The following is a 14,905-nucleotide window of genomic DNA, read 5'->3' as shown; positions in this document are numbered from 1 at the left end:
TGCCTTGACTATAATCAGAAAGTAAGAGATCTCTCTGGCAGCACCTTTTTCACACCACTACAGGTGATCAGTGCCCTCAGGTTTTTGGACTTGCTTCCTTTTTTTTTTCTTTTTTTCTTTTTATGGGTACACCTGCAACATATGGAAGTTCCTGGGCTAGGGGTCAAACTGGAGCTGTAGCCAAGGAAATGCCAGATCCAAGCCACATCTGTGACCTATACTGCAGCTTGCAGCAACACCAGATCCTTAACCCACTGAGCGAGGCCAGGGATCAAACCCACATCCTCATGGACACTATGTTGGATTCTTTACCATTGAGCCACAATGGGAAGTCTTTGACTTGTTCTGAAATCTTTCCTCACCCTGTTACCTTAAGGATCAAGTAAATGAATGGCGTTTTAATGATGACGCTTGTAACTTTCTGTTACAATGATTTGTTTGGATTTCTCTCCCTACTAGACTGTAAATTCTAGTCAATAAATCTTCATTGAATATATTAATATATGACTGATAAAAGTTATAAATGACCGAAACCAGTTTGCCAATTTCAAAGTAATTAAAATGTATGAATTAGACTGTAAGTTCGTAGCGGACCAGGAATAGGTCTTACTGAGGTTGCTTCCTGGAGGATAACACAGGGCTGGGGCGAAATGTTTCCTTACATCATGAAAAAAACCAAACCAAAACAAAAGAAGTGACAATCTCTTAACCTCAAGGGAGCAAGCTCTAAGGAGAGATTTTTGATCTTGGACAAGAACAGACTTGGGCATCTTTCTAGTTGCCCCTGGGAGTTTCACGTCTTGCATTGGGATCCCCAAGGTGGGAAATGTCTGTGTGATATTTTAACTCCCTTTGACTGAGATCCAGCTGAACTCCAGCAAACAGCTGCCAGACAGTAGGAAATTGGCTGTCACTGGACGGGTCCAAGGAGAGTGAGGATCTGTCGACGTTGCTGGGCCAGAGTCTCTCCATTCTGAGGATGACCTGAACTCTGAGGCTCCGTGGTCATGTTCTTATTTACGCCATTATTCACAGCTTTACAACAAAGAACAGTGGTGGTCATCCAGTGAGGGCTCAGCATGACCAAAGAAGCAAGGAGAATGTTTTCCAGCACCGAGGGTGACATGCTTGTCGCAGCTAGGTGAGATGCTCAAACACATAAATCAATTCCTGTCTTAATTAGTCAGCGTCTGCTGACTACCTTGACGATGGAAAGAGACTGAGAACAATAGTTACATAACAATCCTCCAGCTGCTGCCTGTCCCCTGCCAGCCCCTGCAAAACTTTGTTCCGATGAGCCATCTTTTCTGTCTCAGAAATTGTGAACAGACAGATGAAGGTAAACAATTAATAAGAAAAAATTTCAAAACCTTTCCTCCTGCTAGAGGATGTAATTTGGCTGAGTGTTGTATATTTACTTGAGTTGATTGAAGGAGGGGAAAAGAAACTCAGCTGGCACCAGGCAAATCAGCCAGTGAAGTGTCGAGAGGGTGTGATCATTTTACAAAACAGTCCAGCTGGTTTACTCTGTTGGTTTAGACCAAAAAAAAAAAGGAAAAAGTCTGTCATCTTCACTCCGAAGTTAAAGGCTTGTTCTGGAAATGGAAGGAGACATCATGGCTCATTCTCATTCCCTTTGGATATTAACCTGGAGATGGAGGAATGAATGAGTGATAAAGGAAAAGCAAAAGACTGGTGTCGTGTGTGGGGGAAGGGAGGTAGTCCTCCTGGTTTCTCAGCTTTGTAAACTTCATCCACTGACAAAGTGGGCATGGAGTCTTCCTTTAAATCTGAAGACTTAGGGAGTTCCCGTCGTGGCGCAGTGGTTAACGAATCCGACTAGGAACCATGACGTTGCGGGTTCGGTCCCTGCCCTTGCTCAGTGGGTTAACGATCCGGCGTTGCCATGAGCTGTGGTGTAGGTTGCAGACGCGGCTCGGATCCTGCGTTGCTGTGGCTCTGACGTAGGCCGGTGGCTACAGCTCCGATTCAACCCCTAGCCTGGGAACCTCCATATGCCGCGGGAGCGGCCCAAGAAATAGCAACAACAACAACAACAACAACAAAAGACAAAATAAATAAATAAATAAATAAATAAATAAATAAATAAATAAATAAATAAATCTGAAGACTTACTTAGAAACAGGAAGATCTGAGTGGAGGGGGCTTGTACAAAGAGAATAACAGTGCCCATGGTAAGGGTTTTCTGAGCTCCAGCATCTGCATTTCATCAGAGAGAGAACATTTGCTTAAGTGACTGTGCAGATACCATAGAAGGCGCCCTCTGGGGCAGGTTGGGGGTGCAGGTGTGTCCCCTGGGAACCTCCTGCAATAGAGGGACTGAGAAATGTGTGCTTGAGCAAGAGACTGGGGACACACGTTAGCTAATGAAGACAAATGAGGTGCAGGATGGGGAGAAGAGGGCAGGGACTCCCATGCGATTTTTCTGTCTCTGCCTCTCTGCCCCCAGACATGAACACTTAGCGACCTTCCTTTGAGGCACCCTAGCTGCCAGCCCATCCCCATGTCAGCAGGTACCACTTTGAGCCCAGGACCCATCCCTGCCCTCTCTTTCACTCAAACCCACATCCTATCCCTCAGTGCACACAGCTGCCTTACAAATACAGCCCACCTAGAAACCTAGCTCCTTTTCATCCCCCTCTGCCTCCTTGGTCCTGTCTCCTACGTCAAGCCCACAGTCTCCTAAGGGGACATGTGCTCCCACTCCTGCCCTTCAGCCTGTGTTCTGCTCAGCGATCACAACAAGCCTTGTTTAAAGATCTTGTGGCTCAAAACCTTCAGTGACTTCACTCACTCAGAATCAGGTCCAACCCCTGTATGATCTGGCCCTGCGTCTGTCCTCATTCCCTTTGCTCTCAGCCCTAGCCTCCTGGTCCTGTTCTCCTCCACCCCGGGTGGTAGTGGGGTTTGAACACACTGCCCCCTCTGCTGGACATTTCTTCACCCAGATCATCCCCGGGGCTCACTCCCCAGTGATTCAGGTCCCTACCCAAAGGTTACTGCCTAGAGAGAACTTATCAGTTGTTTCGTGAAAGGACATCTCTTCTCTCCCCAACCTGATCACACTCTAGCCTGCTAATCAGCTTGCTTCTAACACACATTGCCACACCACCTGACATTCTAGTCTGTGTTGGTAACTGTCTCTCTCTTCTGGTAGGGTGTCAGCTCCACAAAGGCAAGGATGCTGCCTTGTTGCTGGATCTTCCATCCCTCCATCCATCTAGCACATGACCAGTATCTAGTCAATGCATGTTGAGAGGACCCTGCATGAGTGTATGAATGAACCACGGCACTGTGCATGGCTACTTCTCTTTTCCTCGAGTTTTGTGTCCAAACATCTGTGTGTCATTCTCTTCCCCCCTGCACCCCATGCGGTGCCTTGCACTTGGGGAGATCGAAAGAAAAGCTGTTGTCTATGGGCTCCTTCTGCATGCCAACCACTCAAGGCGGACTTTTGGACTATATTCATAGCTGCTCATTAACCACTTAGGCAATGACCATGTCTACTGGCCGCCTTAATTAATCTAAAGTGGGAAGGGATGATGGACAGACAGTCCTCTGGGGTCTGTTTAGGGAAAGGTCTCTATCACTAGTTGTGATTCCCAGGGCTCCTGCAGAGACTGACCCATCAGTTGATTATACTGTTCATATCTAAAGAAACTTTCGTTTACAATGAACATTTCCTAGTCAAAGACTCACCTCCTCAACCTGAAAAGACCTTGGGCTAGTGGGAGGGATTTCCTCAACCCAAACAGAAAGTGCCCTAGGCTCCCCAAAGCTGCCAAGATGCAAAGGGCAGCTTCTCAGCACATGCATCTCTGGCTTCACTAGCCCTTCATGGATTTGCCCAGCTTGATTTCGGCTCTGACATGTAGAATTTAGCCCCCTAACCTGAACATCTAACATGGTGACAGACTGGGACATGCCTTTGCTTATTGTGGGTGTGGTGGAAGGTTTGAGGAGCTGATATTGACTTTGATAAGCACCCCTCCAGGCCTGTGAAACTCCACAATTAGAAGCTAGTGACACCAAAACGGTCTGAGAATCTTTGGAATCCATCCAATCCATTCTCCAAACCACAAGAGGAGCCACTAGGACCACCCCCCAGGGGATTCTGAAGTTGTTTTGTTGAAACATTGGCCCTTGTGATGAATGGTCCCACTTCCCTCCCCTCTCAGCCCCTAAGTCCCCAGATAAGGTAGAATTCTGTGGATATGCTATAGAAATTAAACTCATAGTACAACTTGGTACTGTGGGAAAAAAAACTAATGTCCACCTTGGTTTAAAGTTTAGCCCTATTGGATCATTTGGTTTTGCCCAGCTCCTCTTGATGGAAAATGCTGGGTTTCTCAGGTACGATTTCTGCCCCCTTCTCTCTCTAAGATGGCATATGGGCAGGTAAGGCTTTCATGTCTTGTGTGGAGGATGTTGGGATGCCTAGCAGTGCTCTGTTCTTTGGGGGTGATGTGTCTTCTCCATCAGAGAGCTGCTTCTCTTGCCAGTGTTTGTAGCTGAAGTCTACAGCTACATAACTTCTGAACTGTTCTCTCTCTATCTGGTCAGGGCCTGGACCATATCCCTGGTGAAGCCTGGCTGTGACTCCCACTGGTCTGGGCCTGAGCATTGAGATAGTCTTTTCAGAGCCACCTCATCCCTGCTATGGGGACCTCCTCTGGTCTACCCCCACCCTGCTGACACTGTCAGTACTGGGGTCTTGTATATTGAAAAAGAGAGAAATATACTACCCCCAAAATACGTCTCTTTGGAATAAGGATTATCTTAAGATGGTTAATTTTAGGAAACAGCAGACATAGGAGAATCTCTGAAACTGAGACAGAACTTACCTTTTTTGTAAGGGATGTTAACATTTATAAGGGACATCTCCATTTGTAGGGTTGTACCAGGAAGAGGACAATGACAAAACCTTAGAAACTCCTATCAGTGAAGGCAGCAACTTAAACCTGCATAGCAACCACACCCCTGTTTACTGTGCTTTGCTTGGTGATCACCCAGAACTGGCCTCCATGCCACCCCACCCCACCAGCATTTCCTTTTGCCTTTAGCTGGAGATGGTATTTAAGGTGGTGCCTTGGGCCATTTCAGGGAGCTATTTGGGATATATGTTACTAAACTTCTGTTGGTTTTTTTTTTCTCCTGCTAATGTGTCTTTTTATTACAGGGGAATCTCAGCCTAAAACCTAGAAGGGTGAAGGGAAAATTATTTTTCCTCCCCTACAGTATACCTCATTTGAACTAAGGAAAGTATAGTCAACCCGTATCCAAGGCCTACTCACCTGACCATCCTGCATGGCCAGTTTGTTTTGCCCTGGTGGCATTCAGATTGGTCCAGGGAAGCCTCTTACTGGGCCTTCTTCCAGAGTCCCACATGAGGAGAGGGACAGAGCATCTCTTTCTTCTTCTCTCCATAGCCCCTCAAGAGTGGAAAGAAGGGATTTTCTTTTTATCTTCCTTTGGTTACCATAGTAGCTTGCTAGGGCTGCTATAGCAAAGTACCACAGGCTAAGTATCCTAAACAGCATATTTATTTTCTCCCAGTCTGGAGGCTGGAAGTCTGAGGTCAATGTGTGAGCAGGGTTGGTGCCATCTGAGTCTGTGATGGAAGGGTCTGTCCCAGGCTTCTCTCCTTGGCTTTTAGATAACCATCTTCATGTTCACATGGCTTTCTCCCTGTATAGCTTATGTGCACAAATTTCCATGTTAGACTAGGGTCCATCCTCTTACCTCGGCAAAGATCTTATTTATAAATCACATCACATCATATTCTGAGTTATAAACAATTTAAGGACTGCAACCTATGAGTTTGGAAGGGGGACATGGTTCAACTTAAACCATCCTATTCTGCTTCTACCATAGAGGAATGCATGTTATAGAGTTACCCCCACCCTTTAGCTATTACAGACAAATGCATTGCCTTTTTCTCACTAGATGGTTGACTATGACCCGAGTCATCCAGGCTTGATTGTTAATGTGCCAGTAGAGGAGAGAAAGCTGTTTAAAAAATCCTCTATTAAAGTTGTAGGATTACAATACTATTTCCTTAGTAGTTAATCCTACTTTGCATGTGGAAAGCTGAATATTAATTCTTTCTCACTGCACTTCTTCTGTGACATTCTTAATCTTCCTCCAAACAATACCTCCTTCCACTTTGTCTGGATGCTCTGGACTGGCTTAGGGAAGGTCATGCAATTAGAAAGATTAAAAAATCATGTATTATTAAGTTTTAAAATATTGTCTCACTTGCAATAAACTGATGGGTGAAGGCAGTAATCTTTGAAAAGAAGAAAGTCTTTCTTCTATTTTGTTTACCAGGCTGATTTTTTTTTCTTTAACTCAAAGAATTTTTGAGTCATACAGCCATCACCACAACCCAATTTTGTATTTCCATCCCAAACCCCCAGCCCATCCCCCCCACTTGTCTTCTTTGGTAACCATAAGTTTTTCAAAGCCTGTGAGTCATTTCAATTCTGCAAAGAAATTCATTGTATCCTTTTTTTAAGCTTCCACATATAAGTGATAGCATATAATGTTTGTGTCTCACTATCTGACTAACTTCACTTAGCATGATAATTTCTAGGTCCATCCATGTTGCTGCAAATGCCATTATTTCATTCCTTCTTATGGCTGAGTAATATTCTACTGTGTATATGTATAAGATTTTCTTTTGCCACTCCTCTGTCTATGGATATTTAGGTTGCTTTAACATCTTGGCTATTGTATATAGTGCTGCAATGAACATTGGGATACATGTATCTTTTCAAATTGTGGTGTTCTCTGGATAGATGGCCAGGAGTGGGATTGCTGGATCATATGGTAATTCTATTTTTAGTTTCCTGGGGAACCTCTGTACTGTTTTCCATTGTGGTTGAATCAATTTACGTTCCTACCAACTGTGTAAGAGGGCTCCTTTTTCTCTGCACCCTTTCCAGCATTTATTGTTTGTAGAATTTTTGATGATGGCCATTCTGGCTGGTGTAAGGTGGTACCTCATAGTAGTTTTAATCTGCATTTCTCTAATAGTGATGTTGAACGTCTTTTCATGTGATTTTGGCCATATGTATGTCTTCTTTATTTCTTTTTCTTCTCTAATTGTGACCAGGACTTCCAAAACTATGTTGAATAGTAGTGGCAAGAGCAGACATCCTTGTCTTGTTCCTGATCTCAGTGGGAATTCTTTCAGCTTTTCACCATTGAGAGTGATGTTAGCTGTGGGTTTGTCATATATGCCCTTTATTATGTTTAAGTAGGTTACCACTATGCCCACTTTCTGGAGGGTTTTTATCAGAAGTGGGTGTTGGATTTTGTCAAAAACTTTTCCTGCATCTATTGAGAGATTATATGTTTTTTGTTCTTAAGTTTGTTAATGTGATGTATCACACTGATTGATTTGCGGATATTGAAAAATCCTTGCATGCCTGGGATAAAATCCACTTGATCATGATGCACAATTCTTTTAACGTATTGCTGGATTTGGCTTGTTACTATTTTGTTGAGGATTTTTGCATCTATGTTCATCAGTGATATTGGCCTGTCATTTTCTTTTTTTGTGGTATCTTTGTATGGTTTTGGTATCAGGGTGATGGTGGCCTTATAGAATGAGTTTGGGAGTGTTCCTTCCTCTGCAGTTTTTTGGAATAGTTTCAGAAGGATAGTTTTAACTCTTCTCTAAATTTTTGATAGAATTCACCTGTGAAGCCATATGGTCCTAGGCTTTTGTTTGTTGAAAGTTGTAAAATCATAGTTTCAATTTCAGTACTTGTGATTGGTCCACTCACTTTTTCTATTTTGTCTTGGTTTAGTCTTGGAAGATTGCCCTTTCCCATGAATTTGCCCATTTCATCTATGCTGTCCATTTTATTGGCATATAGTTGCTTGTAGTAATCTCTTATGATCCTTTGTATTTCTGTGATGTCCATTGTAACTTCTCCTTTTTCATTTCTAATTTTAGAAAGAGGCTTGAGTCCTCTTTCTTTTTTTCTTGGTGAGTCTTGCTAAGGGTTTCTCAATTTGGTAGATCTTTTCAAAGAAACAGCTTTTAGTGTTATTGATCTTTTCTCTAGTTTTCTTTGTTTATATTTCATTTATTTCTGCTCTGATCTTTATGATTGCCTTTTCTTTCCTTTTCTTTCTTTCTTTTTTTTTTTTAAGGGCTGCACCCACAGCATATGGAGGTTCCCAGGATAGGAGTCCAGTTGGAGCTGTAGCCACTGGCCTACACCATGGCCACAGCAATGCCAGATCCAAGCCGCATCTGTGACATACACCACAGCTCACAGCAATGCCAGATCCTTATCCCACTGAGCAAGGCCAGTGATTGAACCTGTGTCCTCATGGATGCTAGTCAGATGCGTTTCCACTGAGCCATGATGGTAAGTCCTGATCTTTATGATGTCTTTCCTTCTGCTAACTTTGGGTTTTGTCTGTTCTTCTTTTTCTAGTTGCTTTAGGTGTAAATTTAGGTTGTTTATTTGAGCTTTTTCTTGTTTCCTGAGGTAGGCTTGTATTGCTATAAACTTGCCTCTTAGAACTGTTTTTGTTGCATCCCATAGGTTTTGGATTGTTGTGTCTTTGTTGTCATTTGCTTCTAGGTATTTTTAAGTTTCCTCTTTGATTTCTTCAGTGATCCGTTGGTTGTTTAGTAGCATGTTGTTTAGTCTCCATGTGTTTGTGTTTTTTTTGCTGTTTTTTTCTTGTTGATTTCCAGTCATATAGTGTTGTGGTCAGAAAATATACTTGATATGATTTCAATTTTCTTAAATTGACTGAGGCTTGATTTGTGGCCCAGAATGTGATCTATCCTAGAGAATATTCTGTGTGCACTTAAGAAGAATGTGCATTCTGCTGCTTTTGGATGGAATGTTCTATAAATGTCTATTAAGTCCATCTTGTCTAACGCTTCATTTAAGGCCTCTGTTTCCTTGTTGATTCTCTCTGGATTATCTGTCCATTGCTGTAAGTGGGGTGTTGAAGTCCCTGGCCATTAATGTGTTATTGTCAATTTCTCCTTTTAAGATTGTTAACAGTTGCCTTATGTATTGTAGTGATCCTCTGTTGGGTGCATATATATTTACAATTGTTATATCTTCTTCTTGGATTGATCCTTTGATCATTATGTAATGTCCTTCTTTGTCTCTTGTACTCTTCTTTATTTAAGGTCTGTCTTGTCTCATATGAGTACTGCTTCTCCAGCTTTGTTTTGATTTCTGTTTGCATGGAGTATTTTCTTCTATCCTCTCACTTTCAATTTATATGTGTCCTAGAACTGAAGTGCGTCTCTTGGAGACAGCATATGCATGGGTCTTGTATTTGTATCCATTCAGCCAGTCTATGTCTTTCAGTTTGGGCATTTAGTCCAATTACATTTAAGGTAATTATTGATATGTATGTTCTTATTGCCATTTTATTAGCTGTTTTGGATTTGCTTTTGTTGGTCTTTTTTCTTCCCTTCTTCCCTTATGGTTTGATGACTGTCTTTAGTGTTGTATTTGGATTGCTTTTTCTTATTTTTGTGTGTATCTATTGTAGATTTTTGGTTTGCAGTTACCACAAAGTTTTGGTATAGGAGTCTATATATCTACAAGATTGTGTTAAGTATTTGGTCTCTTAATTTCAAGTGCATCTCTAGTGTCCTACATTTGTACCCTCCTCTTCTCATGGATTTCTGGTCTTAATAGCATATTTGTGTATAGATGATTTGCTGCCTTTACTATATGTATGCCTTTACTGGCGAGCCTTGTCATTTGTAATATTTTTTTTTTCTATTTGTGGCCTTTTCTTTTGCACCTAGAGAAGTTCCTTTAGTATTTGTTGTAAAGCTGATTTAGTGGTGCTGAATTCTCTTAGCTTTTGCATGTCTGTAAAGCTTTTGATTTCTCCTTCAAATCTGAATGAGAGCCTTGCTGGGTAAAGTAATCTTGGTTGGAGGTTTTTTCCCTTTCATCACTTTAAGTGTATCATGCCACTCCCTTCTGACATGCAGAGTTTCTGCTAAAAAATCATCCAATAACCTTATTTGGGTTCCCTTGTATATTATTTGTTTCTTTTTCCTAGATGCTTTCAAGATTTTCTCTTTGTCTTTACTTTTGGTCAGTTTGATTAATATGTGCCTCAGGGTGTTCCTCCTTGGGTTTAATTTATATGGTATTCGTGCTTCCAGAATTTGAGTGAGTGATTCCTTTCTCATGATAGGGAAGTTTTCAGCTATTATCTCTTCAAATATATTCTTGGCCCTTTCTCTCTCTCTCCTTCTTCTGGCACCCCTATAATATGGATGAAAGTGCATTTAATGTTGTTCCAGAGTTCTCTTAGACTCTCTTCATTTGTTTTCAATCCTTTTTCTCTTTTCTGTTTCATATCAGTGATTTCCACTAGTCTGTCTTCCACCTCGTTTATTCGTTCTTGTGCCTCCTGTATTCTGCTCTTGGTTGCTTCTAGTGAATTTTTTATTTCAGTTATTGTATTTTGCATCTCTTCTTGCATAATCCTTATATCTTCTATTTCTTTGCTCAGTGTTTCTTGTAACTTATCAGTCTTTTCCTCCAGTTTATTTCCAAGATCTTAAATCATCTTTACTATTATTAGTTTAAAGTCTTTTTCATGGAGGTTTGTAGTCTTCAGATCACCTAGCAGTTTTTCTTTTTTTGTTTTTTTTCTTATTCCCTTATCTGACTCATAATTCTATACCTTTTCATTTTGTATAGATTTTTGGCATGGTCTCCTTTTTGCAGGCAATAGGGTTGTAGCCTCTCTTGCTTCTGAGTCTTTCCCCCTTGTGGCTGAAGTTGGTACAGGGGCTTGCTGCAGGCTTTCTGATAGGAGGGACTGGTAGGTGGAGCTGATTCTTATCCCTCTGGTGTGGCTTTGTCTCTGGTTGTGATTAGAGACAGCTATGTACTTGGGGAGGGGCAGGGTTTACGCAGCCTATTTGCTGATTTGTGGGGCTGTGTTCCTACCCAGATTGTTGTTTGGTCTGGGGTTTCTCAGCCCTGATGGGTAGGGCCATATATTTTTCCAAAATGGCCACCTCTAGAGGAGTTCACAGTGATGATTATTCCAGAGATCTTTGCTTCCAATGTCCTTCACCCCTCAAAGAGCCACAGTCACCCTCTGTTTTCCCAGGAGATCCTCCAAGGATCACAGGCAAGTCTGACCTAGACGCCTGTGGAGTCTCTGCTTTGCCCTGGGACCCAATGCACATGAAAGCCTGTGTACACTTTTCAAGGGTGGAATCTCCATTTTCCCCAGTCCCATGGAGCTCCTGTGCACAATCCCCTGTGGCCCTCAATGACAAATGTTCCAAGGGCTCCTGCTCCCAATGCCAGATCCCCAGGTGTGGGGACCTGGCGTGGGGCTCAGAACTCTCACTTCCATGGGTGAGCCTTTGCAATACCGTTACTTTAGTCTGTGGACCACCAACCCAGTGGATAGGGGGTTGCTTATATTTCATAATCGCCCCTCCTACCATCTCAGTGTGGCTTCCTCTTTATCTTCTGGAGTAGGACATCTTTTTTGATAGTTTGTTGAAGGTTGTCCAGCAGTTGAAGGTTGTCCAGCAGTTCATTGCAATTTTGTTGCTTTTATGAGAGAAGGTGAGCTCCACTCCTTCTACTCTGCCATCTTAATACCATCTCCTGCCAGGCTGATTTTTAATCAAGTATTTATGAAAACCCATAGATTTTAGTTTACATTAATATTAATTGAAAAGATAATCTACTATTGATTGGAGGGAGATAGATATGAAATCAGGGGAAAAACCCGTTATTTAGGGGAGGAATTGATTTAGGAAGTTAAAGAAACGAGCTTAGCTTGAGACAATACTTTAAAGGCAAACAGAGCCTGAAGATGAGGTGGATGGACATTTTTACCTACCCTTTTCTCCCCTGCCTTCCTGTCCTTCTTCAATTCTTCCTTCTCTGCTTGCCCCTTCTCTTTTTAATTTTCCTTCTGCAGAGCCTCTCTTCTGACCCTAGAACTGAGGATGGAATGATTAGTACTTAGATGAACTACCTCTGAGTTAAAAGGGGTTTTATGCATTAATGCAGAGAGCTAACTAGATTTTTCATTGCTTTTTGTTTTGGTTTTTATTTAGAAAATAATAGCGCACCATCAAAATAAAACTTTTGCTTATATTCCTACTACTTTAAGACAACAATCTCATTTTTCGTAACACCCTCTTGGCATGCCTGTATACAGAAATATTTCTGTGAAATTGTGAGCTTGACACATACCAGATATAGCTTCTGATTCTTTCAGTTCACATTATATCACAAATATTTCCCAGGTGACATCACAGTAGTCATAACTGCCATCACATGACATCATAATAAATCATAATCACTTTGATATTTGCATAATGTTACAACACAATGATTTTTCTCTCTCTTTATTTTTCTTTTTTGTTTTTTGTTTTTTGTTTTTTTTAGGGCTGCACCTCTGGTATGTGGAAGTTCCCAGGCTAGGGGTCAAATTGGAACTACAGCTGCCGCCTATGCCACAGCCACAGTAACATGGGTTCCGAGCTGTGTCTGAGACCTATACTGCAGCTTATAGCAATGCTGGATCCTTAACCCACTGAGTGGCTCATGGACACTAGCTGGGTTTACTTGCCACTGAGCTGCAATGGGAACTCCTGATTTCTCTGATTTTAATAATCCATTTTTCTCTGTGGCAAATTTGACAGTGTCTTGTTTTGCAGTTTAAGAAGAAAAACCATTGAAGATTTTGGCTTGTTTTTCCCCTTGAATTGGTGGCTCAGGACACATTCCTTGCAGTGGGATTCAGTGATTATGAACACTTCCATGGCTTTCAGTATGAATTTGCATCATGCATTTAATTGGAAAATGAACTCTGAGTTTTCCAAACAAATTGCCACACACACAGAGAAATGTATCACATTCTATTCCAGCTATTCTCAGTTATGGTCATACTATGTAAATGTATACGTCTGTGTACAGACAAGGCACTTTCATCAGCTTTCTTATAAATAGTGTTTTCTTAGCATTGGGGAGATAAAATATTATGCTCAAGGGCAGGATTTCTGTTCCCCTTTGTCCCCCAGTCCCCAGGACACTCTCAGACCGCTGAGAACACAGCTAAATGCCTCTAGTCGGGTTCTGGCTGCATGAGGTGGAGCAGGGGAGGAGCAGGGTTGTCTCCAGTGCACTCATGTCTTTTTCCAGAATATTCCTGCAGGTAGAGGGAGAAGAAAGTGTTGCCAAGGCCTGAGAAACAGAACCCAGCTGCTTCTCAGAGCTCTGTAAGGAGTAGGGTGGTTGCCTTGTGGGCCGTTGGCTCTCTTTCCTATTTCAGGTGAAGCCACAGTTTAAATATCTCGCTAATGGAGTTCTCTGGAGGAACAGAGATTTGACTTTCTCATTGCAGCTCACTGCCAACTCTCAAACACTTTCAACAGCTGGCAGGGCTTCCCACGAACATGTCCAGAGATGGACTTCAAAGAGAAGGAAGATGGAAGTGGCTCTTCCTTACCTTCCTCCCTTCCTTTCTTTCTTGTCTTTATCTCTCCTTTTTTAATCATTAAAAAATTGAGAATATTTTCCTTTTAGGGAAGAGCCAACTTGAAGCTGCACTTCAGAACAAGATGTGCAGCTGTACAAGGAGCCAAGGGAAAGTTCCAGCTTCCAGGACTCTCCCCAGAGCTGCATGCTGGCAGCCCCTCCCCCCTCTCCTCACCTTTACTGAGTAAGATTGAATAATCTGGAAGCAGGCACAAGAGCCAGTGAGTGATTGAGGCAGGGGCTGGACTCACGGGATGACTCTTGCTTTCTGATTAGCTGTGGAAGGAAAGTACTAAGGTTCATCTTGAAATGAAGTGGGTGATGAGGCTGGGCTTGATTCAGTTAGGCAAGGGCTTGGCAACTCATATCTTTTTCCAGAAATGGCTCCTAGTCAGATGGGGATGACTATGTCCCCCAAGCAGACTATAAACCCTGCTGAATTAGGCTTAGAACAGTATACGTAGGGAATGGTGGATAAAACTGCTACACAATGGAATTCCATTCAATAATAAAAATGATGAACTCCTGATACAGGCTTACATGGATAAACCTCAAAAACATCATGCTTGAGAAAAAAAGCCAGACACAAAATAATGCATATTATAGGACACCACTTATATAAAATTTCCAAAAAAGAAAAATAATGCAGAGATAGAAATCGCATCAGTGATTATTTCAGGCTGGAATGGGAAGGTTGAATACAAATGATTATGAGACAACGTGTTCTGGTGATGGGAAAGTTCTAGAACTGGATGGTGGTGGTTAAATACAACCTTTCACATTTATTAAAAATAATTGTACTGTGCACTTATAATGAATGTCTTTTTATAGACTGTAAATGATATTTCAATAAAGCTATTACAAATAAAACTTTAAACAAAACTCTCAAAGAAATAAAGGAAGCGATCACATCCATAAAGCTGGTTAATTATGAAATAAGAACATGTAGCTTTGAAAAAAGACCCTTTGGGTGTCTTGAAAACAGAAAATACAATTTTCTGCAATACCTTCAAGGTGCCACGGGGAGAGGAATGAACTGTACTTCTATATCTAGTGAAATAATGACTCAGAGGTAGAAGAGAAATAAATACATTTTAAGTGAAATAAAGATACTTTAAGTCTTTAAAAAGTTATCACCTATAGATTCCATCTGAAAAAATTCTAGAGGTCCTGTTCTGGTAGAAGATTTGAGAAATATCATACAAGGGGTAACAACAAAAATAAGTGAAATGTATTCTTGCTTTATAAATAGCTTTTTATTAGAAATATGGACTTAAATTTGCAGATGATGTCAATGTAGGATGTGGAGATGAAGGAAGTGGGACTTGGAAAATCTATGCATCCGAGGGAGA

This window comes from Sus scrofa, chromosome 14, assembly GCF_054392235.1.
Source record: "Sus scrofa isolate SSC_HxYL_T2T_F1_AM1 chromosome 14, Sscrofa_HxYL_maternal_Yorkshire_Landrace_v2.0, whole genome shotgun sequence".
Taxonomy (NCBI): Eukaryota; Metazoa; Chordata; class Mammalia; order Artiodactyla; family Suidae; genus Sus; species Sus scrofa.
This window is presented reverse-complemented; position numbering follows the sequence as displayed.